Source organism: Tenrec ecaudatus, chromosome 11, assembly GCF_050624435.1.
Source record: "Tenrec ecaudatus isolate mTenEca1 chromosome 11, mTenEca1.hap1, whole genome shotgun sequence".
NCBI classification, from domain to species: Eukaryota; Metazoa; Chordata; class Mammalia; order Afrosoricida; family Tenrecidae; genus Tenrec; species Tenrec ecaudatus.
In genome coordinates, this window is record NC_134540.1 from 132,904,301 (window position 1) to 132,930,183 (window position 25,883).

At 38.4% G+C, this 25,883-nt stretch overlaps 1 non-coding gene across 1 annotated transcript; it reads right to left on the reverse strand.

Annotated features, from left to right (window-relative positions):
* Window positions 1-12,187: 12,187 nt before the first annotated feature.
* LOC142461821 (U1 spliceosomal RNA) lies at window positions 12,188-12,348 on the reverse strand. Its single transcript, XR_012787012.1, has one exon. It is a non-coding gene; the product is annotated as a U1 spliceosomal RNA (small nuclear RNA).
* Window positions 12,349-25,883: the final 13,535 nt, after the last annotated feature.

Genomic DNA, 25,883 nt, shown 5'->3' on the forward strand with positions numbered 1-25,883 from the left:
TTTATATTATTTTTAAATGGTCATTGTTCATCAGATTTTTTTTCTAAAAATGGCTTTAGGCATTTAAGTATCCACCAGTTGCCTGCACTAACATATTATTTAGCCTTCAAACTAGAAAAAACAAAACAGCTGCTTGCTCTTCCATCTTTTTCTGTGATGTAAAAGTGCACAAACATGCATCTAGCAAAAGATCACAGTCCTAGTATATTCTTGATTTGTAAATTGGCCACCGCCTTTCAAAGAGTAGACTCAAGCACACAGTGTGACGTGGTCCTAACCCTCAGTTGACTGGTAAAGGCACAATACAGTAGATCTTTGTAGGCATGAGGGGGGTGTTTTTATTGTTTACCTGAACTAGTATCTGAACAGAAATAGAAAAGACAAGTTCTTCCATTATTAAATTTTATATCATGCGAATAGTGTGGTATATAGGTAGATTAATGAATAAGGAGAATGAAGAGCCATCTAACTTACTATATATTAGTTGGATAAGTAAATCTTAGACTTTCTAAAAGTATTATTCTGGGCAGCTTTCTTATTTACATGATAGACAACAAAACTTTCTAGCGATAACATGTGAACTAAGATTCAAAGCACCATATGGAGATTATAAAGTCAAATAGAGTGAAAGGACATTATGGGGTTTGGTGGAAATTGGTACAAGAAGTCTGTGAGAAATGTGCAAAACAAGTTACAGCTCTCTATCCTACACGTTACCTGATAGTAACCCACCCAGAGTGGAGCTTTTATTACTATCTTTAATTTTTTTCATCATCTTGGTTAGGTTTAATGAGAAATATAAAACATTGAGATACAGTCCAATCAAAACCAGAAGGAACCACATAAAAATATTTAGAACTAAATTTCTAACTAGTCATTATTAGTGTGCATAGACTTGTAACATTCATTTTCTATGTATTTGACACTAACCCTGGTGGTGGCGTGGTTACCAGTGAGGCTGTGATCGCATGATTGGCAGCATGAAGCCACCAACAACTCTGGAGAAAGACTGGGCTTCCGGCTCCCATCAACAATGACAGTCTCAGAAGCCCACAGGGGGTCGCTATGAGTGGGAATCTACTCAGTGACAATGAGTTTGTTTGTTGGTTTTAATTTGTATGCCGTCAATGTAATAGTCATAATTATGTTAATCATAATTTTTCTAAATATTCTTGTGTAATATATATACATATATATTTATACTTGTGGTAAATTTTTATTTGTGAAATCCTGGCTTAGAGTCTCTCCAGGAATAATAACTGTTCATAAGCAGACACTTAAAGTTATAATACCTAGAGGCAGTGAAATTATAACTTATTTTCATGATTATATAACATTTCTTTTTTTTCAATATCTATTACATAGATAATTTTTCTAATGTATCTTTTCAAACATTCAATTTGGTCTATCAAAGCTCCATATGCACCTTGTTTTTATTCCTCCTTTTTGTTCTTGGTAGAACAAATAAGGAAATGGGGATTTAACTGAATCCTTTCTTTTTTATTGATGCAATAAATACTACAAAAGTAGGATGTTAAGAAAAACCTTAATGTTCAGTAACAAAATAATTGGAAAATTTTCATAGAGAACAATTTGGTAAGATGATGATTTGAAAGGAAATTTATTTGTATCTATTTCCTTGAAAAATTGACATTTCAATGTTGACCAGCATTCTGATAGCACATGGGAACATACATGGCAACATTTTTATACACATATGATTAACATCATCACTAACTCAGTGCTGAATAGGTATGTAATATTTTCTTGTGAAAATATTTTATCAATTATATTGAAAATGTACGTTTTTATCAATAATTCTGAAGGAATGAAGGGAAAGTTACGGAGGGAGAAAAATATAGAAAACTGTAGAGAATAGGAAAGTTAAATAATATATCGATGGCACTGGAGAAATTATTGAATCATAGAGTGTTTTCTTGTGTATATTTTTGCCACAATTTTATTTAAAAAATCATCAATCATAAGAGTGCAAGGAAGAAAAAGTTTGAGAATTGATCGTGGTACTACTTTTACAACTCTTCTTGATATTGTATGACATGTGGATAAAGCACCAATGGAAATGTTTTGAAAATGCCACAGGTAATCTTGGTGAAGGTAGCAGAGAAATCGAGAACTACGGAGGGGAAAGAAAAGTAAGTTAGTTGTGAGGATCCCTATAGACTGAAATTCCGAATGGACACAGCACAGCTTTGCTTTCATGCAAGTGCTTGGTGTAGAAGACCCTCAACCAACTGCCTGCTGTCTCCTGCTTTTAATCCCAGGAAGTTTTACCAGGTAGACTTCCTTGCATCATTGAAAGTACACGTAGATTTGCACTCATTGTTCCTATTCAAATCGACTCTTCCAATAAAAGTGAAGGTAGCATGCTAGGTCAGTGTTGTTCTTGATGACTGCTTTGTTATACTAAGCACATGCTCACCTTTTCTCTGTCAGTTTGTCATCCTGTGGAGGAAGCTCTGTCCCTGGTGTTTCAATGCAGGAGGGTCATTTAGTGCTGGAGCACAATATCAAAAGAACCCTGGGCTCTTAAAGGTAAAAACTGATCTCTCCTGAAAGGAGTGCCGCCAGAGTGTGCCTTCAAGGCAAGGATGGTGAGACTCTGTCTTGTATACTCTGGACGAAAGTGGGGGTACACAAAAAATAACCTGATTTTTTCCCAAAGATATGCATTTGAATTTTTATACAAAACAACCTTATCACCTTCAAAGTACTCTCCATTACACTTAATACATGTGTCAAATCTGTGATTCTGTTCTTGGAAACATTTTCCAACTCATCTATTTGGATGGCTGACAGCACCTTCCTCGTTTTTAGCTTCACCTCTTCTGTGTCACCGCATCGCTGTCCTTTCATGTCCTTCTTCATTCATGGGAACAAAAAGAAGTCACAGAGAGTGAGGTTAGGTGAGTAAGGTCCGTGGGGCAAGAAAGGCATGTTGTTGCTGTTGTTGTTTTCCAAAAACTGGCACACTGAGATGGCTGCGTGAGCAGGTACATTGTTGTGGTGACAAAGCTAGCGCCCCATCTGCAACAAATCAGGCCTGTTTTGCTGCACACTGTTGTCCAATCTTTTCAGAACCTCTAAATAGAAAGTGTGACTAACAAGTTGACCTAGTGGAAAGAACTCCAAATGCACTACAAGTAGACATTTTTGTGTGTTCAGGAAGTTGATGGGTGTCCAGAATGAGGTTTGTCATCAATCAATACTTCACATTGTTTGAAATGAGGAATCCACTCATACACTTGAGTTTTTCCCATAGTGCAGTCTTTGTAAACTGTGTGTTCAACATCACAATTTCTGTGGTATTTTTCCTGAGCAGGAAATGTTCACAGCTACACACTGTTCTCTTAAATCAGCCAGTACAAAAATTGAGGTTCGAGCAAAGCTGCTTTTTTTTTTGCATTGTATTTATAGAATACCATATTTTTTTTACATTTTCACAATGTTAAACATTGACATTTTCACAATGGTAAGCCTTCCTATTTATGAACATGGAACATGCAAAGCTGCTTTTATGAAAAAATTGACTGTGACCAGCGAGAACCTTTTGGTGACACCACTGGGTGCCCACTGAGTAAGTTGTTCCATGCTTGCCTAGCAGAAAAAGGACGTCCTAGAGAGCTCCACTCCGCCCAGTGCAACTCCAGTTCTTTTGAGGTACCCCTCGTATTGTCAGCAGAGACCAATCCCTGGAGAAGTCCATCCCTCACGCTCAATGAAGTGGAGGGGCCCCACAAAGAAAAAGTCCCCTAAAGAATGGATTGACACTGTGGTGCCATGATGGGCTCGGCCGCAGGCAGGATTGCATGCATAGCTCAGAGGAGTCCCTTACCCTGTTTCAGAACTCAGAGTTGAAAAACGAAAACATAATTAAAGTATGCATTAAGTTCAAGAACTTCATCAAATATTTGCTGACAGTGGATACCTGATTTAAACCAGGCTGCCTCAAGGATAGGTGCCTTGGGATGGAGTCTGTTCCCTCTCTCCCTTTCCTGTGGCAACATAGCAATACACTGGCATGGTGCAGTGAGTTAACAGAGAGGATGACAGGTCTGGGCCCAAGTCGACCTATGTTGACCCCTCCCCAGAAGAAGGCAATACAGAGGACAGTACTGAAGATATAGCCCAGGGAGAAAGGCAGGCCTCTCCAGACCACACAGGAGCAAACTAAGAGGAAGAGGGGAGAGAGGGAGAGAGAGACAGAGAGAGAAGGAGAACTTCATCATGGCCCCACAAAGTCTGGGGATGATTTGTCTGCTCAGACCAGCCAATGCATGGAGAGGATCATAGGGCTGACCCCATCTAAAGACATGACATTCCCTCAGTGACCCACAGTGCTATGGGGGACAGCACTGGAGCCATTGTGCAGAAAGTGCACCGGGTCTTCGTCATGCACAGTGGAGTGAAACACGAGGGGGTGCACCTGGGCAGCAAGGGGAGTAAAGTAACCAAGTCCCCAAGGAGTCGTGCAAATAGACTTCTGAATTGGGGGACAGGGATTGGCACCTCATCAGACTTGATTGGAAAACATGCATAAGGGTCAGCAGACAGACCTGGAACTATCAATTGTTAGGGGATTTTTTTTTCTTGTTTTGGTTTGTTTGTTTTATTATGTTTTGTTTTCTGTTTTTGTTTTCCTTTTACCCTATGTCTATCAATATAAGATAGGCAGGATGAACAATCCTGAGGAGAAAACAACAGGGGCACATGGGAGAGAAGGGGGTAGGGAGGGGGAGTGGGGAACCAACAAACTCAGAGATAAGGGAGCAATAAGAGATTTAAAATTGATGGCATGGAAGGCATATGATGCCGGGTGGGGTTTGATCAAGAGCAATGTATCTGAGAGGAAATACTGGGAGCCAAATGGAGGGTGAACATGATAGTGGGCTAGGAGGAAGGTGAAATTAAATAGCAGAAAGAACTAGGAGGCAAAAGCTATTTATAGGGATATAACTATAGGCAGGTATATATGCAAATATATTAAATTATAATGAAAGGAATGGAGATCAATATACTTATATTTATATGCTAAGTATTAAGATAGCAGATGGACTTTAGGCCTCGACTCAAGGCCTCCATAAACACATGAACACTTTGTTCTGATAACCTAGCACTCTTTGATACTCACCTTCCCAACAAGATTGCTGAAGACAAAACAGGTACATAAGCAAATGTGGTGAAGAGAGCAAGGGTGACTGTCTATCAAAATATATAGCATCTTGGGTGTTAAAGAATTGAAGTTAAACAAGCTGTTTTCTAGAGGGAATCAAATAAAGGGGAAACACACCAGCTTGTATGATCTTTAGGTGTCAATGGGATCAGGTATCAGGTATCAAAAGATCCAAAACAAACAACTAGATTGATGTGAATGAGGCGGGTTTGAGTGGAGACCTCAATCCTATCTGTAGACAATTGAATATCCCACCCCCAGAAGGGTTATAAGTAAGGGATGATTCAACCGAGGTATACTATAGCACTAACGAATCACACATAATTCCTCTAGTTCCCAAATGCTTCCTCCTCCCCACTACCATGACCCATGTCTTCCTTACAAATCTGGCTATATCGGAGAACACACACTGGTACAGATAAGAGCTCTTGACACATGGAATTCAGGACAAACCCCTCAGTTACAGTAGTAGGAGTAGCAGTAGCATGAGGGTAAGAGGATGGTAGGGGAGGGGAAGGAGGAAAAGGGGGAACCCATAACAACGTTAGATATATAGTCCTCTCTCACCAAAGGAGATGAAAAGCAGAATGTAGATGAATGGAGACAATGGACAGTGTAAGTTATGAAATAATGATAACAATATATAATTGAGCAAGGATTCACAAGGGTAGGAGGGTGAGGGAGGGAGGGAGGGGGGGAAAGAAGAGCTTATACCAAGGGCTCGAGTTTTGGAAATGATGATGGCAACATATGTACAAATATGCTTGATGTATGGAATGTTCTAAAAGGTGTAAGAGCCCCCAATAAAATGATTTTTTTAAAATAAACTAGGCTATCTCTTTTTAATAAAATATCATTTGGGGTAAATCTTTTTTTTTTGGATCCTGCTGCAATCACAGAAACACATGTACACAATGTGTTAACACAAATAGTGGCTAGCCAATGCCTTGCTACCACCAGAATTGTTTTACAGCAGGGCTTTCTCTTTATCAGTGCCTGTTTTCCTAGCAGAATAAAATACAAGCACACTACTTTCTCTTTTGGCCCTTGCTCAGCTATCTCTCCTCCATCAAGGAAAGAACAGGTGCATTGCACCATGCCAAAAAAAAGGCACAATCTCCACCCTTTTCTCCACAATGTAGTCCTTAATGTAAGCATTATTTTTCATGATAAGCCCCTTTGATTGTAATTCAAGATAGTCCATTTACATTACTCGCTTTTAATTTCCCGCTAATAGTTACTGAGTCACTGAAACTTCTGAGTTTTTCTAAGTCCTGGATTAAGCCAGCCCAACAGATCTGCTTGGAAGTCACAGTAGGCACCAAGAATAAAGTTACTGACATAATTTGTCTGTAAAATTCCATTAATCACGAAGTTATGCTTAAAGATATTTGGTTAGGAATGAATTGGTATGAAGTAGAATCTTTGCAGACATACATGTTTATTAACCCCCGTTTGTGTGTGTGTGTGCGTGTGTGTGTATACACACCAATCATCTGTATTTTATCATACTGTGTTCGCTTGCATTTCACTTTCATGCTGAAAACTATACCACTAGTATTTCAAATGGGTGGACAGTTTTCAATAGAGATTCCAAAACAAAGGACAAACTAATAAAAAATAATAAGCAATACACTTCTAGGGTATTATCACTGAAACCTTATGAATAGTAGTGAAACATGATCTGACAGAGTGACACATGTTGAGTTCTTCAGATTAGAAGACACTCAATATGACTGCAGCAGGGCTGTCTCCTCCGCGTAGAGTCAACTTTAATGGTGTGCCCAGAGCAACGCTTTCCGGGCTTTCATTTGCTGCAGCCGTGCATCTACAGGATGCTCTCCGAAATCCTACTAGATCCAGAAGAGGACCTAACATTAGGGATATTGTTGCTGATGTCCAATGGATGATGACTGAAAATAGAGCCTATCAGAAAGATGGTTATGGTTTTACTGACTATGAAAATGTGTTCAACTGAGAATCATAGCAACTATGTGTGATACTGAGAAGAAAGAGAATTCAAGAACACTTCATTGGGTTCATTGAGAACCTTTACCCTGCTGAAGAGACAGTTGTTAGAATTGAAAGACTGGCTACTTCATGGATTAAAATCAAGAAAGGTGTGGGTCAGGGTTTTATTCTTTCACCAATGTTGTTCAAATTTTAAAATTCCAACGAACTATCTAATGAGCTGGATTTCATAAAGAATTCAACTCAGGATTGGAAGAAGGTTCCTTAGCACCAACCTGGTATCTGCAGATGATACAACTTTGCTTGCTGAATTCCAAGAAGGCTTGAAGTCCTTGGGGATAAGATCAAAGACTGCAGTTTTCAATATAGATTACATATCAATGTGAAGAAAACAAAACCAAAAATTTACAACTGAATCAATAGAAAACATTGTGATAAAAGGAAAATATACTGAACTAGTGATTTCATTTTATCTGCACCCACAGGCAGCATCATGGAAGCACCATTAAAGAAACCAACAGGTACAGTGCACTGAGGGGATGTGTGCAAAAGACCTCTTCAGTGTGTTAAAGGAGAAATATGTCATTTTGTGCACTAAAGAACTTCAAACCCAAACCATAGTATTTTAATGGCGTCACATTCATGTAAAAGGTAGAAAACAATAATTTATGCATTTGAATAATGTTGCATTTGAATAATGATGATGAATATCGGAAGTGCTATGGACAGCCAAAAATCTAAAGCATCTGTTGTGGAAGGACAGTGGGAAATCTTGGAATCCAGGAAGACTCCACTTTAGTAGCACATTCTTTAGCTAGGCACTAAAGGGAGTTTGCTTCCTTGAGAAGGGCATCAAGCCTGCGAAAATAGAGGGTCGGAGAAAAAGAAGACCCCTAGCCAGCTGGATTAACAAACTGGCTGGGACACTGGTTCTCAATACTCTCAAATAGTCTTGGCTAGTTCCGCATTAATTATGCACAAATTCTTCTCTCTCAAGACTTACTTTAGCCCAAATTTAGCCTCATTCACTCTCTATCTAAGCTGGTTAGAAAAAAAGAATCTTACCTGAAAATATTAGTTACTTCATAAAAGTCTCCATTCTTACCTCCAACCAAAAGGTTTAGCAAAACGGCTTGCTTTCTTTCTGAGTTCCCTTTGTTTTCGGACTCGTTCTTTTAACCTAGTGACCCCCAGTGACTCCAATCACAATGAAAACGCAAAGACCCTCTTGCCATTACCATGATTCAACTACCAAAATTATACAACAAAATATTCCCGAATATAATCAGCCTCTACACCACTAAAACAACTAAACCCTCTAAACCATGAAGGCCTCAGTCACTCTAGCGGCAGTGTAACCAAATACTAACACACCCCTGCATATAATAAAATTATTATTAACCCTAAAAAGGACATCCCCACTTTTAAAACAATTCCACATCCTATATAACTACAAACAATCAAACCTAAAGTACGACAAACAGGAGAAAGCTTAGAAGAAAACCCCACAAAACAAATTACAAACACTATGCTTATTACAAATCTACATATATCATAATTCTTATATGCACTCAAACTAAAATCAATGACATAAAAAATCATCGTGGCATTACAATTATAAGACATCTATCGACCAACATTCAAAAAAGAACTCATCTTCTCCTTAACATTGTAAATCATTCTTTTATTGACTTCCTGCCCCATCCAACGTCCCAGCATGATGAAACTTTGGGTCGCTACTTGAAATCTGCTTAATCCTGCAGATCGTAACAGGCCTTTTCTTAGGCATACATTACATATCAGATACAATAATTGCATTTTCATAAGTGACTTATATTTGCTGACGGAAATTATGGTGTAGTCATCCATCATCTCCACACAAGTGGAGCTTCAATATTTATTCATGTTGAATGAGCTTTCTATTAAGGTTCATATTTATTCTTAAGAAACCTGAGCATTTGGAATCACATTTCTATTTGCTGTCATAGCACTAACCCTTATATTTACTTTATCTTCTTTTTCTCCATGAAACAAGTTCCAACAATCCATCAGGATTGATCTCAGACACTGACAAAATTTCATTGCACCCTTATTTCACTATCAAGAACCTCATGGTTGTGTTCACACCAATCTCTTTTCTACTAATGCTCGTCCTTCTTGCTCCTGATATGCTGGGTATATCCTTGACAATCCAGTTAACACACCACCACACATTAAACCCGAGGGATACTTCCTATGTGCATATGCCATTTTGCAATCTCAGTTGTCATTCTCCAACTTGCCCTCTATGTCACGCATCCAAACAACGAAGCCTCGCTAGGCCTTCCACTTCGCTAAACATACGTTACATTCAGGTTGCAGGTTCACTCATCCTAACATGAATCAGAGCCCAAGCAGTTGAACAGCCTTTCCTCATTATTGGACAATTAGCTTCAAGTTTATGTTTTGCCATTATCCACATCTTCTTACCAGCCATCTGTATGTTTGAAAATAGCCTATTAAAATGAAGACTCATTTTGACATAATTATAAACCTAGATGGAGAAAAAGTTCTCACCTGATAATCAGGAGAGAAGTTATCTGCCCCACTAGCAACATCCAAACCTGATATTATCATTAAACTATTTCCTGAATATACTAACATCCTACTGTATTTGGCTTTATATTTCATGCATATCATGCCTTCCCATAGCTACTAACTTTATAGTATACATTCACCATTTTGCATATAATTCACATTAAATTACTACCACCATGCATATAAACAAGCAATATTTAATTCATATTCAAACTTCCATAATTGTCCTACGTCGAGCTTATCAAGCAGGACTTGATGGGGCTTCATTCGGTGGTACACAGAGTTGCCAAGAGTCAGACCATAGTCTATGGTTAGCTATCAATAACAGTATATATGCCCTTTATGATAGCTCTTTCCCTGCCTAGTGTACCTGTTTAATTAACTATGATCTTTCCTCTTCCTTGTTTTCCTAATTTGTTGTTTTATATTTTCATTTTTCTTTAACTGCTTTACTTACTGTAGTGTGAATTCCATAAAAATAAAGTGAATCGCTTTCAAAATCCATTCCTCTTTCTCAGCACACGTCTGTCATTGAACACTCTTATCACCTTTTTCTATTATTTGTCTTTCCTTGTATCTTGAACTCCATAACCACATTATCAATTTATGGATTCCTCTTCAAGTCCCCTCTGAAATATTGATGTTTCCATACTGTACCCTGTGGGATTATACTTCTGTAATTCATAATTTAATTTCATAAACTCACTCAGTAGATTTTATCTCAGCTCACTATACTCTGATGAGTCACAAGTTAATATGTCAATATGCCACACAGATCTGTCTTCTAAATTTGAAATATATATTTTGTTATGTTCCTGTTTACCTAACTTGGAATTTACAGACTCGGTTTAAATAATTATGTTCAAAAGTAAACTCCCATACAGACCTAAATACTTCAGTCCTGGTTTCCATCCTCGGTAGATCCTGAATAATGATAACTCATCCACTCGGCTTTCAAACAAAACCCAGTGATGCAAAAGCAGTTCAAACTTAATGACAACATAGGGCAGAACAAAAATACCTTATAGGATTTTCAAAGCTTGAATCTTAAGAGAAGCAGGCTGCTTCGTCTTCCTCCTGTGTACTGGCTGGTGACTTTAAAGGGCCAACCTCTCAGGTAGGAGATGGGTGTTTTAATGACTTTCAACCACGCCTGCAGGATGCAGAGTCAGAAATAAAGTATTGCCACATGGCTTCTTCCTTACATCAAATGATAAGATTTCACTAAAACTTATCGTATCTCTTATTTGCTGTAGGTCACTGATCATCCACGTCTTCATTAGTCATCTTCACTGTTGTAACTGTTCAAAGTGCTTCTCACTGTCTCTAGGTTTGGAAACGTCCATCACACTCCAAGTGATGCTGTCAAACTAACAGTGCAAACCCTTTCATCACTCCTTCAAAATCATCCAGATCCATGGAAGTGCTTACACATACTAAAGTTATCCCTGGTTTCTCTCTCTTTGACTTCAGGTTAAAGTTTGAAGAGGTCATTTATTTTGAGACATTGATGTGGCCATTTGGTACTTGAAAGTATTATTATTGAGTAATAAAGTTGGCCTTTCCCATCTGAACATTTCCTTCTTGGCCTTCCCAATCTGAACATTTTGACAATGCTTAATATGCACTCATTTGTTCTTTTAAATTAACATTTTCCTGCTGTTAAGGCCAAAGTTTAACCACTATCTCCCACTCCTTGTATTTTTCTAGTGTTTTCTGGTGGAAATATCTATACGCAGAATCTCTTTCTAAATGTTCTGTGGTGTTCTCTCTCTACTACAGTCAGCCCAAAGATTTTCAACACAGAGTTCAGAATCTAGCAGATCATTGTAGTATCGAACACCCACTGAGAAAAACTGTCTGAATTACTCTTTCAGCTCCCCTTTCAAAAGCCATCAGACACTGAAATTGTCTCTGGGATGGTCCTGGTGTGTTATTCAAAAGACAAATATCATATGAACACAAAAGGAAACCCTGAGCCTTAGTATACAGAATCTATCTTTTATTTACATATTTATTTATTTTACTTTTATTGAGCACTTTTTCACATTGTCTTTTATTTTTCTCCCCTTTATAAATTTTCAACAAAAATCCTCTTGTAAAGATTTATGTTTCCTCATTTTAAGTATTTATTTTTAGCATGATAATAGTAGTTCTATACTTGCTTATTTCATTTTTATATAATTTTGACTAGAGAAAGGAAAATGGATAAAATAATGAAAGTTCCTCAATAAAATTTGTGCTATTTTGAAATGTTTGGTAGAGCGTGCACATTTGTAGAAGAAAACCCAATTAAGTATTACATGTATTACAAAACTTGCATAGATCAAAATTCATATATGGATTTAAACCATAGCTAATGATAGGAAAACCACCATTGCAACAAATGGATGAGAAACTTAAAGAGAAACTAATAAAAATCATGGATTTCTTTGTGTGTTTTTTTGACAGGGGAGAGCACAGAGTCCCCCACAACCACAAATTATGCAGTCAAGTTTCCCACATTTGGGGAAAACAGAGGGGTCAGTACATCCGGGAGTGCAATAGATGAGCCTCGCCGTGGGAAAACCACCTTCGTGATCATGGTATCTCCCCTGCCAGGTAATGAATTTCTTAAAGATGATTCAATACTTCAATATCTAGAATTTGATTTGATGTTGTTTATCTGCTTTAAATCAAAGCATATATGGAAAGTGAAAAGAAAAAAGTGGCAAGAGAGAACACGTTTGTGACAGATTAAAATTGGCTGCATTTTCATTGATTCTCTTTCTATAGAGAAGGTGCAGTTATATCTCTTCTCATTGAATAAGCTGGCCCGTGGCTATTGCAGTGGAAATGAAACATAGCAGTTTGGGGGCTAGTTTTTAAGAGAGCTGGCATTTTTTGTTGCTTTTCTCCTAAAACCTGCTTCTTTACATGAGATGCTTCTCTAGCTTGCTGCAGTGAGTACCTGAAGAGCCAAGAGAGGATATAAATGGGAAGGAGGATTCAGCTGAACCCAGACTTCCCCCAACCAAGAATGCAGACAGGTGAGAGTCATGTAAGTCTGCTTAGCAAGCAACTGAATATACTGTACATGCTCGAATATAAGCCGACCAGAGTATAAGCTGAGGTACCTAATTATTACCTGGGAAACCAGAAAAACTGATTGACTCAAGCATAAGCCTAGGGTGGGAAATGCAGGATGTGAATTAACACAGAGACCAGAGGGGAGAGACAGAGCACAGCCACAGACACATCCTTACCAGTTCAGCTGCCAGCGTAAGTGAATCACTACAGGTGCTTCTGCGAATTGGAGCCATCTACGTCATAGGACGCCTCTGATTGGTTAGATGTGAGTAAACAAACATTCAAAGCCCTGCAGTGTCAACAAGGCTTTGAATGAACAGCAGAGGAATGGCAATCATCCGCAAGATATTACACTTTGCTGGGGTACCACTGACCCGTATATAAGCCGAACTCCAGTTTTTCAGCACATTTTTTTACACGAGTATATACGGTAAGTGAAAAATAATCTCCTGTCAACTTGAGTGAAGGGGTGAAGTCTAGTCTGTCAATCAGGTCATAGTCAATGGTGCCTCTGTGTAGGCATGGTTTTCTCCTGAGAATTCTGGAAACTCCTGTCTTTCTCCAGGGAAGCAGGACACACACTTTTCCTGTGAGACATTCCTGTTGACAAGCCACATGTTGCTATGCTGATGTAGCTAGAGCCCTGGAGATGGAGGAGCCATGTGGAGACCCACATGAGTGCTGACATGCTTCTACCACCACTGGACCCACAAGACTTTCCTTCCACTGGCCTGTGATCTTCCTGCATTCAGCGCATTGCAAGTCTTGTATGATCTGATAAGGATTTCATAGACTGCTATCGGGCACATAGGCTAATATCAGATTTATGGACTTGGTCTGGACTGGTGGACTGGGCCAGGATGTTTTCTCAATATACAATTGCTCTTTTATATAAAGCTCTTTCTTGTACACATGAGTGTCTATGAATTTGTTTCTCTAGTCAACCCAGATTAACACAGAAAGTAAATATATCTCTAGGAAATTTTCAGTCACGACTATTCTTTTGGATATAATTAATCCAATTGTTTATAAGTTAACTCATGGCCGTCAAGTCGATTCCAATTCGCTGTGCCTTTTTGGACAGGGTAGCACTGCCCTGGTAGATTTCTGAGACTGTAAATCTATTCAGGAGTAGAAAGCACCTGCTTTCTCCTGCTGGGAAGCTGGTGTTTTCGAACTGCCGACCTTGCAGATCAAAGTCCAATTCATAAACACTACACCACCATAATTCCTCCAAACTGTGTATAGTAATAACTACATGAATATGTCCAATTGGGTCCACTCCAGCTCATGGTGACCTAATGTGTGGCTGAGCAGAACGATGGTCCATCGATGTTTCCAACAGTGGCTGTGTCCTTTTGGGGAAGGATTACCAGATCTCTCTTGCTGATGCCTCGGGATAAACTGCAACCTTATTCTGTAACCATTAACCATTTTTACCACCCAGGAACTCCATTTATAACAATAGCAAATAGAAATAATGCTGTTATCAAAGACACTATTGAAAACGAAGACACTCTCAATAGGTTATATAAATTGTAAAACACATTAAATATAGTCTTCTAAATAATTTTACTTATGTGACTAATATTTATATGACAAATTATTTTCTCTATTTTTAAAACTAAGTTTACATTGTTCTTCATTCGATATGACACTCCAAATTAAGAGAAAATTGAAAAACGACAGGGTAAACTTTAGTTTGAATTAATTATATGACAAAGTCATCAGAAAATTGAAAAAATTACTTCCAGTAGTCTGTGTTTTAAGAAGTCAACAGCTACATTAAAAAAATCTCTACAGATTTTTAATATAACAAATAATATGCCGAAGACAAAAGTACATTCATAGAAATCCCAAATATGTACCTTTGGTTTTGATTTTGGAAAATCACATTTCTTAGGCCTTAATATTATGTAAAATATGTTTGTTTCATTTGCAGTATAACAAAATCAGCTTAACATCCCTAATTTGCCACTTTAACTAGATACAAACACTCATGTTTACAACTGTTCTTTAAGGCTTGGCTCGTCACTAGATTTTCATTTTCTCAGCTCCTTTTCTATATTAGAAATAAAATGGAGATGCCTTTTTCCCATCTTTCATTTCAGTACAGTCAAATTTTATGCTCTGAAGCAAAAATTTAAAAAAAATGCAATTGTACATTTTAAGAGTGCCATGAAATTCTGTGTACCGACAGACAAAAATATCAATTAGTCGATCTAGACACTATAAGAGCTAGATATTTATTTTTCATAAAAGAGGCTTTTCTTGTTATAACTAGAGATTATGTAGTGTTTAAATATTTTCTTTTCCTGTTATAATAATTGTGATTGTTGTTACTTAGTTGATTAAAACATAACAAAACATTTATTTTCAATGCTTTTGATACATTTGTTCAGAATCTATAGGACATTATAGCAAAATGAGAATATAACTTTAGTAAGACTCTTCTTTGTTTGGAGTGTTTTTTTTTTAAAAGTACTTTTATTGGGGGCTGGCACTCTCCCCACTGGGTTCATGAAATTGCCCTAGGCAGAGGGTAGCTGGCTGGAAGCCAGCAGTGGCATGTAGAAGGAAAGAGAGTGAGGAGATAAAAAGAAAAGAAGAGGAAGAAGGGGGAAAGAAGAGACTAGAAAGAAAGGGAAAGAACGGAAAAACATATCTGTGCTCGCCAAGATTGACTATTAAGGGTAAGAGAGAAGAAAAAGCTAAAGAAAAAAGAGATAGCTGACCCTGATGGGGCTAGAGGGGTTCAAACCCTGCCCCAAGGTGGCAGGTCGGTGTGCATTTTCAGTGCAGGGTTCCACTGGTGCTGGGCAGACTTGACCTAGTTAGCTGGGCGGACTTGCCCTAGTTAGCAGGGCCACCAGGGAGGCCTTACTGAGGATTCCTCCGCAGCGTGGAGCATTCCAGACACAGCTGCCTTGTGTGGTGGGAAGTCCTCCCAGGGAAGGCAGGCTGGCGTTCCCCCTGCAGTTTGGGTGGATTTGCCTTAGGCAGAAGGTAGTAGCCTGGTAGCCGTTAGTGGTGTATGAAAGGCATAAGAGGGAGAGACGAGGAAAAAGAGAGAAAAATAATTAAAAAGAAAGAGAAAAAACTGGGCCTGTTGAGACAGACTGCCGTGTGAAAAACAGAAGGGAGAGAGAATAAATAGAGAAAAAAAGAATAGTGAGGAAGGAGATAGCTAAAGCTTGATCGCCTGACGATGGGGCTGGATGAGGTTCAACCCTGCCTCAAGGTAGCCAGGTGGTGTGCCCACTTGGTGTATGGTCCCACAGATGCTGGGAGGAATTACTCTCTGAAGGCAAGATCACAGGAGTGGGGGGGGGGGGGGGTTGGTTGTATTTTTCCCCTGGCCAGCTGAAATGGAATTACGTTATTTTGAAACTGAGACTTGCTCTCTTCTACCAGTTGTCTTGGAGTTAAACAATGAGCCTGGGATTTGAAATTTTTATTTTTTTTCTCTCTCTTTTATATTGGACTTATGGGGTGCCCTGGTTTAGGGGCCGTCACGCTGACCCCCAGAGGAGGAGATCTAACTGGAATTGAATTCTCACCTGTACCATACCTACCTGCTTCTTTTCTGCCACACTGGGATCTGACTCAGGTAAATTTACTTATGTCTTTTCGATTGCTCTAAATCTATGGCTACCCACCAACACCAACCCGCAGGATAAGTGCTCAAGGCAGCTAACAGTGCAGGGAACACAGGTGTGGGGTCCTGGGACTAGCTTTCAGAGGTTCTTCTTGTGTCTGGGATGATGTCCCCTTTTGGATGTCACCCTGCGGAAATCGCTACTCACTGCCAAACTAGGGCACTCGTAGCTGCTCATCTAGAGTCCATGAGCCTGGCACACTGAACCTAGAGCGATTTAGTGCATTCTTGGTTCACTTTGTGAGTGAAAATTTTAAAAAGCGGGGTTCAGGACAGACCCTAGTATCCTGATTCCAATTTCAGGACTCTTCCTCCCGGTTTCCTTCACCTTACCTCCCAATTTTCTGGTCTGGCAGCAGGAGCTCTGGGTGGGTCAGTCTAACTGGACGCCATCTTCTTCCATCTGTCACTTTTCTGGCAAAAATAATGTAATGCTGTTGTATTGGCAGTCTTTCTGGTTTAATGCTATTTTCTCCTTTATTCATCAGAATATATTGAAGCAATTTAACACTTTCTTGATGAATCTTGATCATCTAGACAATTTACGGGAGCACACTTTTTCCTGATTCAATAGAGGAGCCCCAAATACTATACTGTCAGAATTAATAAATCACAGAAGAATGTAATCTTCCTATTTAGTGGGTTTTTAGCACTGTCCTCACCCAAATCCCTCACTGTTTTTCATCTGTTAGCAATGATTGTTTTTAATAATAACAAAGAAAATTGCATTTATATAGTGAGTGTATCATGTATTACAGTGTTTTAAAAAACACTGAAGTATTGTTGGGAGAAGAAGAAACTCCAATTAGATCATTGAATCTTCTTTTTTGACACAAGCAACTCAGGCTACATTTGTATTACAAAAAGCAAGTAAATATTAGGAAGACAAAAATGGATGGTCACAAAACTCTTTCAATTCAGTAATTCACGGTGACACATAAGGACTCACTAGAGGAAGTTATATGGTTGAACCATCAAGAGATGCCAAATACAAAACGATTTAACAAATCATCATGAAAGAATAAATGCATAGTTAATTCCTCAGCTATTCAACAAATATTTATTTGCCTTCAATACTATGCATATATAACATTTGCTATACCTTGCACGACTGGGTGTCCCGGGGTGATACAATGGTTTGAGTATGCCTGATAACACGAAGATTGGTGACTTGAACACTGGAGGAGCTCAGGCAGCACTATGGGATAAGCATTGGGCTGTTAGCCAGACAGCACATGGTTCAAGCGCACCAGCTCTTCCATGGAAGAAAGATGAGACAGTGCACTTGTACAGAGTTAGTCTCAGAAACCCTAAGGAGCCCTAATCATTTTCAAAGCATGGGAATGTACGGATGTGCTTTATGCAATTGATGTATGGATTGTGATATGAGTTGTATGAGCCCCTAATAAAATGTAAAAAAAAAAAAAAAAAGGCTCTCGAAATATACAGGACAGATAAACCCCTCAGGACCAATAATGAGAGTAGTGATAACATGAGGGTAGAAGGAAAGGGGGGAAAGCAGGGCTCAAAGGAGGAACCAATCACAATGATCAATGTACAATGCCTGCCCCCTATGCCCAGGACCACACAAATGTGGGTAAAAGGAGAAAGCAGACTGTAAAATATGAAAATTAAAATAATTTCTAAATTATCAAGTGTTCATAAGGGTGGGGTATTGGGGAGGGAGGGGAAAAATGAGGGGCTGATACCAAGGACTGAGGTAGAAAGAAAATGTTTTAGAAATGATGATGGCAAATATGTACAAATGTGCTTTATACAAGTGATATATGGATTGTTATAAGAGTTGTAAGAGCCCAAATAAAATGATTTATTGAAATATAAGTAAAAAAAAAAGAAAGAAACCCTAAGGAGCAGTTCTACTCGGTCCTTAACTTTGATATAGAGCTTTTAGGAGTGGGAATTGACTAGGAAGAAATGGGTTTTGGTTAGCTCATTGTTTGTTTAGAGCCACTACTGAAGAAAGGTCTGACAGTCTGCTTCCATAACCATTTCAATTGGGAAAATCCTATGGAGGGAGCAGTGCAATGCTGTAATACATTGAGTAGAAAGGGACTCCACAACAAAATATTTATGTGGTTTTCTGTCAGTGGGGGCTTCCTGAAATTTTAATAAAACAGCACCCCAGGCCTCAACGAACTGTCGAACAAGTAGTAGCAAATATGAATCAGTTGTGTCATTGAATCATCCAGTCATTGAGTCGATGTGCTGTGGTGTCAGTTGTCACCAATAGAGACACTTTAGGAGTGCTGGTCCTATAGTGGTTAGCCTTAGGCTTTGATCTGCATGGTTGACAGTTCAAAACCACTAGCACCTCAAGAGAGGAAAGATTGAGCTTTCTACTTCTGTAAGTAGTTCCAATCTCAGAAACCCACAGGAAGGGGGTCGCTATGAATCAGCATGCACTCCACGACAGTGAGTTGCGGTTTTATGAGAAGGCACAAAAAAATATGTATCATGGGCTAAAAAAGAAGTCTCTCAAACTGCTGAGAGCAGCTTTCAAAAATTGAGGAAGTAAATAATATATATTCTGTGTTTTTCAGTTTGGGTAGAAGGTAACACAGCACCTAGGGTAAAACAAGTAAATAAAAGAGTCGTGAAATTTTCGAGTCTGCAACTTTGAGAACCTGAAGGATAAGAAAATGCCTAAAGTCCAAGTTCCTTAACCTGTTTTGTGAACGTGAAAGTTAACAAATATTCACGTGTATAGAGTATATAATCGACCTTTTAAAAAAAGAACCAGCTAGTAGTCAATCTGCATTAAAAAATAAATCTTAGATAAGAAAATTATGCTAAAGTGAAAAATGTTTTTAAAAAACCCAAACTCAAAAAAAGCCATCCAAGTCGTTTCTGACTTATATTGACATAGGCCAGGCTAGAACGGCCAGTGTGAGGCTCTGAGAATGTAACTCTCCCACAGAGCTGCTGGTGCTTAGGAGCTGCTGGTCATTTCAGACGGTTGACCTTGCAGATGAAAGCATACCTTTTACCCACGACGCCTCTGGAGTCTCCAGAAACGATCACCTTAACCACTCATTAGCAGTGTTTGGTTCTTTATGTGTTGGGCAACTTGACCCACGACAGGCAGTTCTAAACAACCAGCTGCTCCTCTGGAGACTCGATGACAGTGACGTGGGTGTTGGCGTTCTTTCTTTGCTCTCGCTATTTCACGGCTGCCACTCCCATCTAAGCAATTGCTTTTCATATTCTGTTTCCTTTGACTTTGGGTTTTGAGCAGTTCTCCTATTGGCAGGTCTTTAGCCTGTTCTTTCCCTGCCTGTCAGTTTTCACATCATCAATCAAGGTTCTCAATTTCAAATTTAACACTAAACTGCTCCGAGTAGAGATTATCAATAATTATTTAATTCCTCCAAATCTTTAGTAGTCAGCTGACGATTGGGAATTCATAAATTAGACTCATTTTGAATACATATCACCCCACATTGGGACAATTAATGTTGGAAGAGGGATATATGGCATACCAGCCTAGACCAGCATAATCAACCTTACTTAGGAACTGGATAATAATGAAAATTTGTAGGCTTTGCTCCAGAGCTACTGAATCAGGAATTTGAAGAGAGATGAACTACAACCATGTTTCTAAAACAACAACAAAACCCTTACGTAATAATATTTGGAAGCAACTGACTAGCATCGTGTCTGTTTAATATAGAAAAATTCTCAATGTCCTGGTGTATGTTATTCCCATTAACCTATGTAGAAAATATCAAATAGGAAGCTAAGCTTTTGCCGGGAGAGAAAATTTGTTCGGCTCACCCAGCAGCTGAATATTTAGCAGCACATAGCCACCCAGAGGTGCCACAGAAGGAATTCCTGATGATCGGCTTCTGAACACCAGAGTGCGATCATGCTCTGCAATACATGGCTGATCATTAGTTGCCTTGAAGTCAAGCACAGAGGCTTCGTTTAACAGTGATTTGAATGGGAACCCAGGGAGCAGTGGTGGAAGAGTGGTCAAATGTTTACTTTTCATTTGAGAGACCTGGGATTAATAAGCTTGCAGTGAGGGTTTCCATGTTGTTTTGATATTGAAACTATCTTGATAGAACTTTCACACTAAGAAACATTTAGAAGAGAAGTCTGCCACTCCACTTCTGAGAAATCAGCCAAATTCCATCATTCAGGATGGTGCTACTAGTCAGTGGCCTATTTGCATGCATCTAGCAAACATGGGAAAAGCAGATAGAGGAACAAGAGCTACTTAGGTTACTTTAATTCTATCCCATTAGCTTTTAGAAATCACTTGAATATAGATAGTAAAGTTTTCAAAACATTATAACATTTAGAAAATTTTGTAAAAATTAAATACAGATAGAAAATTCAAGTTATGGGTCAGTGGGTGACTGCATATATTTGTTGAAGGTAGATAGGTGAGGAATTAAGAGAAATTGAAGGAGATTTTTCCTATGTAACTGTGTTAGTCCGGGTAGACTAGAGAAACAAATTCATAGAGCTCCTCGTAAGTAAGAAAGAGCTTTATATTCAAGAGCAATGGAATATTGAGAAAACATTGCAGCCCAGTCCAGATCAAGTCCATAAGTCTGATATTAGCCCATATGTCCGATATCAATCTATAACTTCCTCTTCAGACTCATGAAACACTGCAACGATGCTGAATTCAGGAAGATCACAGGCCAGTAGATGGACAGTCTTGTGGATCCAGTGACAGTGGATCATCTCAGCACTGGTGTGGGTCTTCATGTGGCTCCTCCAGGCCCAGGGCTCTGGCTGCCATCAACATAGCTACATGTGTCTTGTCAGCAGAGAGTTTCTCAGGGAATCAGCAAGTGTCCTGCCTCCAGGGAACTATTTATCTCCTTACCCCCTCCAAATAAGGTCATCAAGCTGCAACCTAATTGACAGGTTAACCTCTACCCCTTCAGTCTTCGTCCTCTCAAATTGTCAACAGATTATATACCTACCACAGTAATAAAATTCACAAATCAATTGATCAGAGTTCATCAAAAATGAGATGATTTGAGGTGACTCTAATTTAAGCAGATAAAAATCTTTTAAAGAAGGATTGCCTCATCCAAGCCTTGGTCTGACCCTGCTTACTGAAGTAAGAGGTCATAATGGAAAAATCTGTATGATTAGGAAACCTCCAGTCAATGTTCACCAAAAGCTGTGCCGTTAGCCATTACAGTCATGCAGCTAAAAATAAACTAATTCTGCTAACCGCCAGGTTAAGCTTGAAAGAGTAGTATTCCAGTCTTCAGATAAGAATGAGGTCTGGTTGACAACTGACTTACAACCTGGGGAGTCCTTGAGCAAAGGGTCTAGTGAACTCTGGACAAACTTCAGGCCCAAAGAAATTGTAATATGAATATGCATTATTTCAAGTGATAGAGTTTGTGGCAATTTGTTAGGCAGCAGGAGAGAATGCATACACTGGTACACCACTTCAACACTATGTTTTAACATACACATGCGTTTTTTAAGTGCAGTGCATGCCTGTGTGAACGTAGACATAAAATAACAAGTTATGATATTGCTTGTGGTTTTTTACATTCTTCCATCTTTTCCTCACTTTCTTTCTCTCCAGAAACTAATTGAAGAAAGATGTAGATCAGCTAGTTGAAATATATGATCATTCCATCATTTTTTTATGCAAGATTGAAGCTAATATAGATGTTTGTTTGAAGTGAATCATGACCCAGATGATTCTTGAATTTACCAATAAAATCCAAACAAAAAATTCAATCAAATGATTCTCTAGGTGATCTGAGGGGAGTCAGCTAAAAAGGTTTTGGTAACTGTTTTTTGAGGATTTCACAGCAGTGAATTTAATAGATTTTCATGAAGGACTCAGGATTATCATGAAATTTATTTATTATGGGAGAATTATTTTAATTGAAAACTGCCTTGGTGAAAAAAATGGCATAAATATTGAACCAAGGAATTTCCATTTCTTCAAGTGTAGAAGGGTTGTCTTTGGGAAATTTTTTTTAAACTATCTATACCATCCTATAACCCTGATCTTGCTGCTTCAGTCTACTTTGTTCCCAAGACTCAAAAAAATATTTATAAGGAGCACAAGGTTATCAAAACTATGGCTTTGATGTGGCCTAAAACAGAGCTCAGAAACCTTTTGCAAAGAATTTCAGAACTGAAAACACCACCTTAAGAAGTCCATAGACGTAAATGGAGGTTATACTGAGAAATAATAGCTTTATACATTGATTTTGTAGTTTAATAAATGTTTCTATGATTTTTTTGCAATTAGCTGTGCCCTACCTTTGAATACTGGTGACTCTTATTTTCAAAAATATAGGTTTGAAATTGCACAATTTAGTATTATTTTAAACAGCTTTATTAGCATATAATCCACATCTCAAACAACTCCATAGCTCAATAATATCAATAATATCAATAGAGTCATTACCACCATCAAATTTTAAACAGTTTCTTCTTTCTTGTACCCACTCTTTTTAAAAAAATCATTTTATTGGGGACTTATACAACTCTTATCACAATCCATGCATCCATCTATTGTGTCAAGCACATTTGAACATTTGTTGCCATCATCATTCTCAAAACATTTGCTTTCTGCTTGAATCCTTGGTATCAGCTCCTCATTTTTCCCCCTCCCTCCCCAATCTCCCCCCTCATGAACCCTTGATAATTTATAAATTATTATCATTTTGTCATATCTTACACTGTCCGACGTCTCCCTTCACACACTTTTCTGTTGTCCATCCCCACAACATACCCTACCCTAACCCCAAGAAACCATTAGTCCAACTACTACTGTCTGTAGATTTACCTTTCCTAAAAATCATACACAGAAAGACCATGCAAAAAAAAACCCCAAAACTAAAACGTAACAACAGTAACAAAGTAAAAGAAAGAAAAACCTCAATCGAAAAGAACGTAGAAGTATTGAAAAACTATGAGTTTCTCGTAATATTCACTATGAGTCAATGCTGACACCTAGTGACCGCTGTGGGTTTCTCAAACTGTAACTATTTACATGAGCAGAAAGCCCAGTCTTTTTTGTGGAAATGCTAGTGGATTCCAACTGCTGATCATGGGGATTGCAGCCCAATTTTGGTAAAAAGTAGGTCAAAAGGGGGTGAAATGATAATGTTACACACTTTAAACTAACTACATCTTCAATTGCCTACTTTCCAATGCAGTCTGCACAATAGCAAGGCTGTTCCCATCCCTGGTCTATGGGCAGAGGGGATTCACCAGAGGCTTAATACAGACATATATTGTTTTCCTTCACCATTTAAAAAAAAATAGTGAACAACGTTTACATGGGTCAAGAGGGAGATCAAATGTTAATATATTGCATTGTAGCCCAACTACAGCTTCCAAAGTCTATTTTACAATGATCTCTGTCTGATGATAAGGCCATTCATATCCCTCAACCATGATCAGGGATACATGAGGGCCTTACTCTATGTATGGACCCTGCAAATGAACTTGGGCTGCCAATGACATTTCTAGCCTTCTGCAAACCAACTATTCACAATTTATGCTCCAATACCATTCCCACCTTTGGGTTTGGATTATATTATTATTATCCTTGGATCACACAGGATGATGTGCTTCTTACTTGTGGAAAAGTTAGGTGACCTCTCACTTGAACGGCTGCTTGTTTGAAGAGAAGCCTTGACAACCCTAGACACTTTCCTTTCTGATAGCCGGGCACCGTCAAGTTTCTTCACCACTCTTGCTAGAGCGCCCATACCTTCAGTGATCTCTCCATGCGGGCAAGCAACAATTACTTATACTGCTGTTTATCCTGTATGCCTGTACTCCCAAACTCCTCTGTGTCCCTCATTATTGGTCCTGTCTATTTTCATTCTAGATAACTCTCTTCTTGGCTTTCTTCTCACAAGCCCCACTCCTCTTAGTCATGTGAGATCTTACCTGAATTACTGACAGCTGCAGTTAGTTGTCCTTGAGTCAGCCATGCCTGTGGCTTGTGTGTCAATTCTTCTCATCAAGTGCTTCCCTCTATTTGACTAACTTTCCATTTTACCAAACATAATGTCCTGTTCTTGCAATCCACTTTCCTGGTTACGTGTCCAAAGTACACTGCATAAAGTCTCATAATGTTCACTTCTAAGGAGCATTGTAGTTGCATTTCCTCTAAAACCGATTTATTCATTCCTTGGGCAATATATGGTCACATCCATTATTTCTAAATGACACTACAATTAAAATGGCCAAATCTTCATCATCCTTTATTATTGTCCACTTCAGGTGAATATTAGTTCATTGATAATACTATTCATTTTCTGAGATATATTTTTGTCATTAAAGTGTTCCTTAAACCATTCAAGAGGTCTCTTTAAAGATACACTATTTGGTTTCTTTACTGCTTGTTCCATGGACGTTCATCGTTGATCCAAGCAGCATGAACTTTTGGACAACCAGAATTTTTCTGCATTCATCATGTTCTTTATTGGCTCAATAGTGACAGCTTTCATTTCCTTCATATTTACACTTAATCCAAGCTACAACAATCACCTAATTCCACTAAAATGCATATAGATTACTCTTTGATATATTTTGGCATAAAGTTAAGTAATTTTTATGACATGCTTATGCTAAATATTTTACTTTGGAGTTCTAGGTTTATATGCCTTATATATTACATATATCTTATGTTTTTTTGTTGTTGAAATGACAAAGTTTATTAAATACACACATACATACATCAACACAAAAAGATAAAATTAAAGAGAAGATATTATCATACAGAAAGGGGGAGAAATTAAAATTGAAGGTATATGGATGTGTTGTTTAATCTAGTTCTCCCATTAAACAGTTTAGTTGACCATCAAGAAAAGTATGTCATATTGTATCCTACCATTTTGTTCCCTGTACTTAGACCATGCCTGCATGTAATCAGCTTTCAATAAATATTTGTTGCATAAATAAATGTATTTTCAGTGGAATTGGTAAAGCTTAGATCTGTTTCACCAAACTAAGAATAAACAAAAACCTTTGCCTTCATTTTACTATAGAAAATAACCCCACAAGTTCAAATACATCTAAAGGCCTGCTGTGGACTGGTTTTCACTCTTTCAGAGGTCCACACCACCACAGACAGCACAGAAACAGCTTTGTGTGCCAAAGCTGAATGAATCCATGAAGGGAAATAAAGGCTGCCAATGGCTTCCAAACACTCTTTTGGGTGATTAGTCAAAAAAAGGACAAAACTGGTTTGTCAAGTAGATCAGCCATTCTCTGAATCAGCATTCAACAAGGTGGTTGCAGTACCCAAGAATGGTTTTCTGAAGTCCATAAAACAAATACACTTGCATGATAAATCAGTAGTGTTCTTTTAGCATTGGTGTGACCCAATAAGGTAGCTCATGGAATTATTATACCCTACCTATCTCCCACATTTGGAAAAAG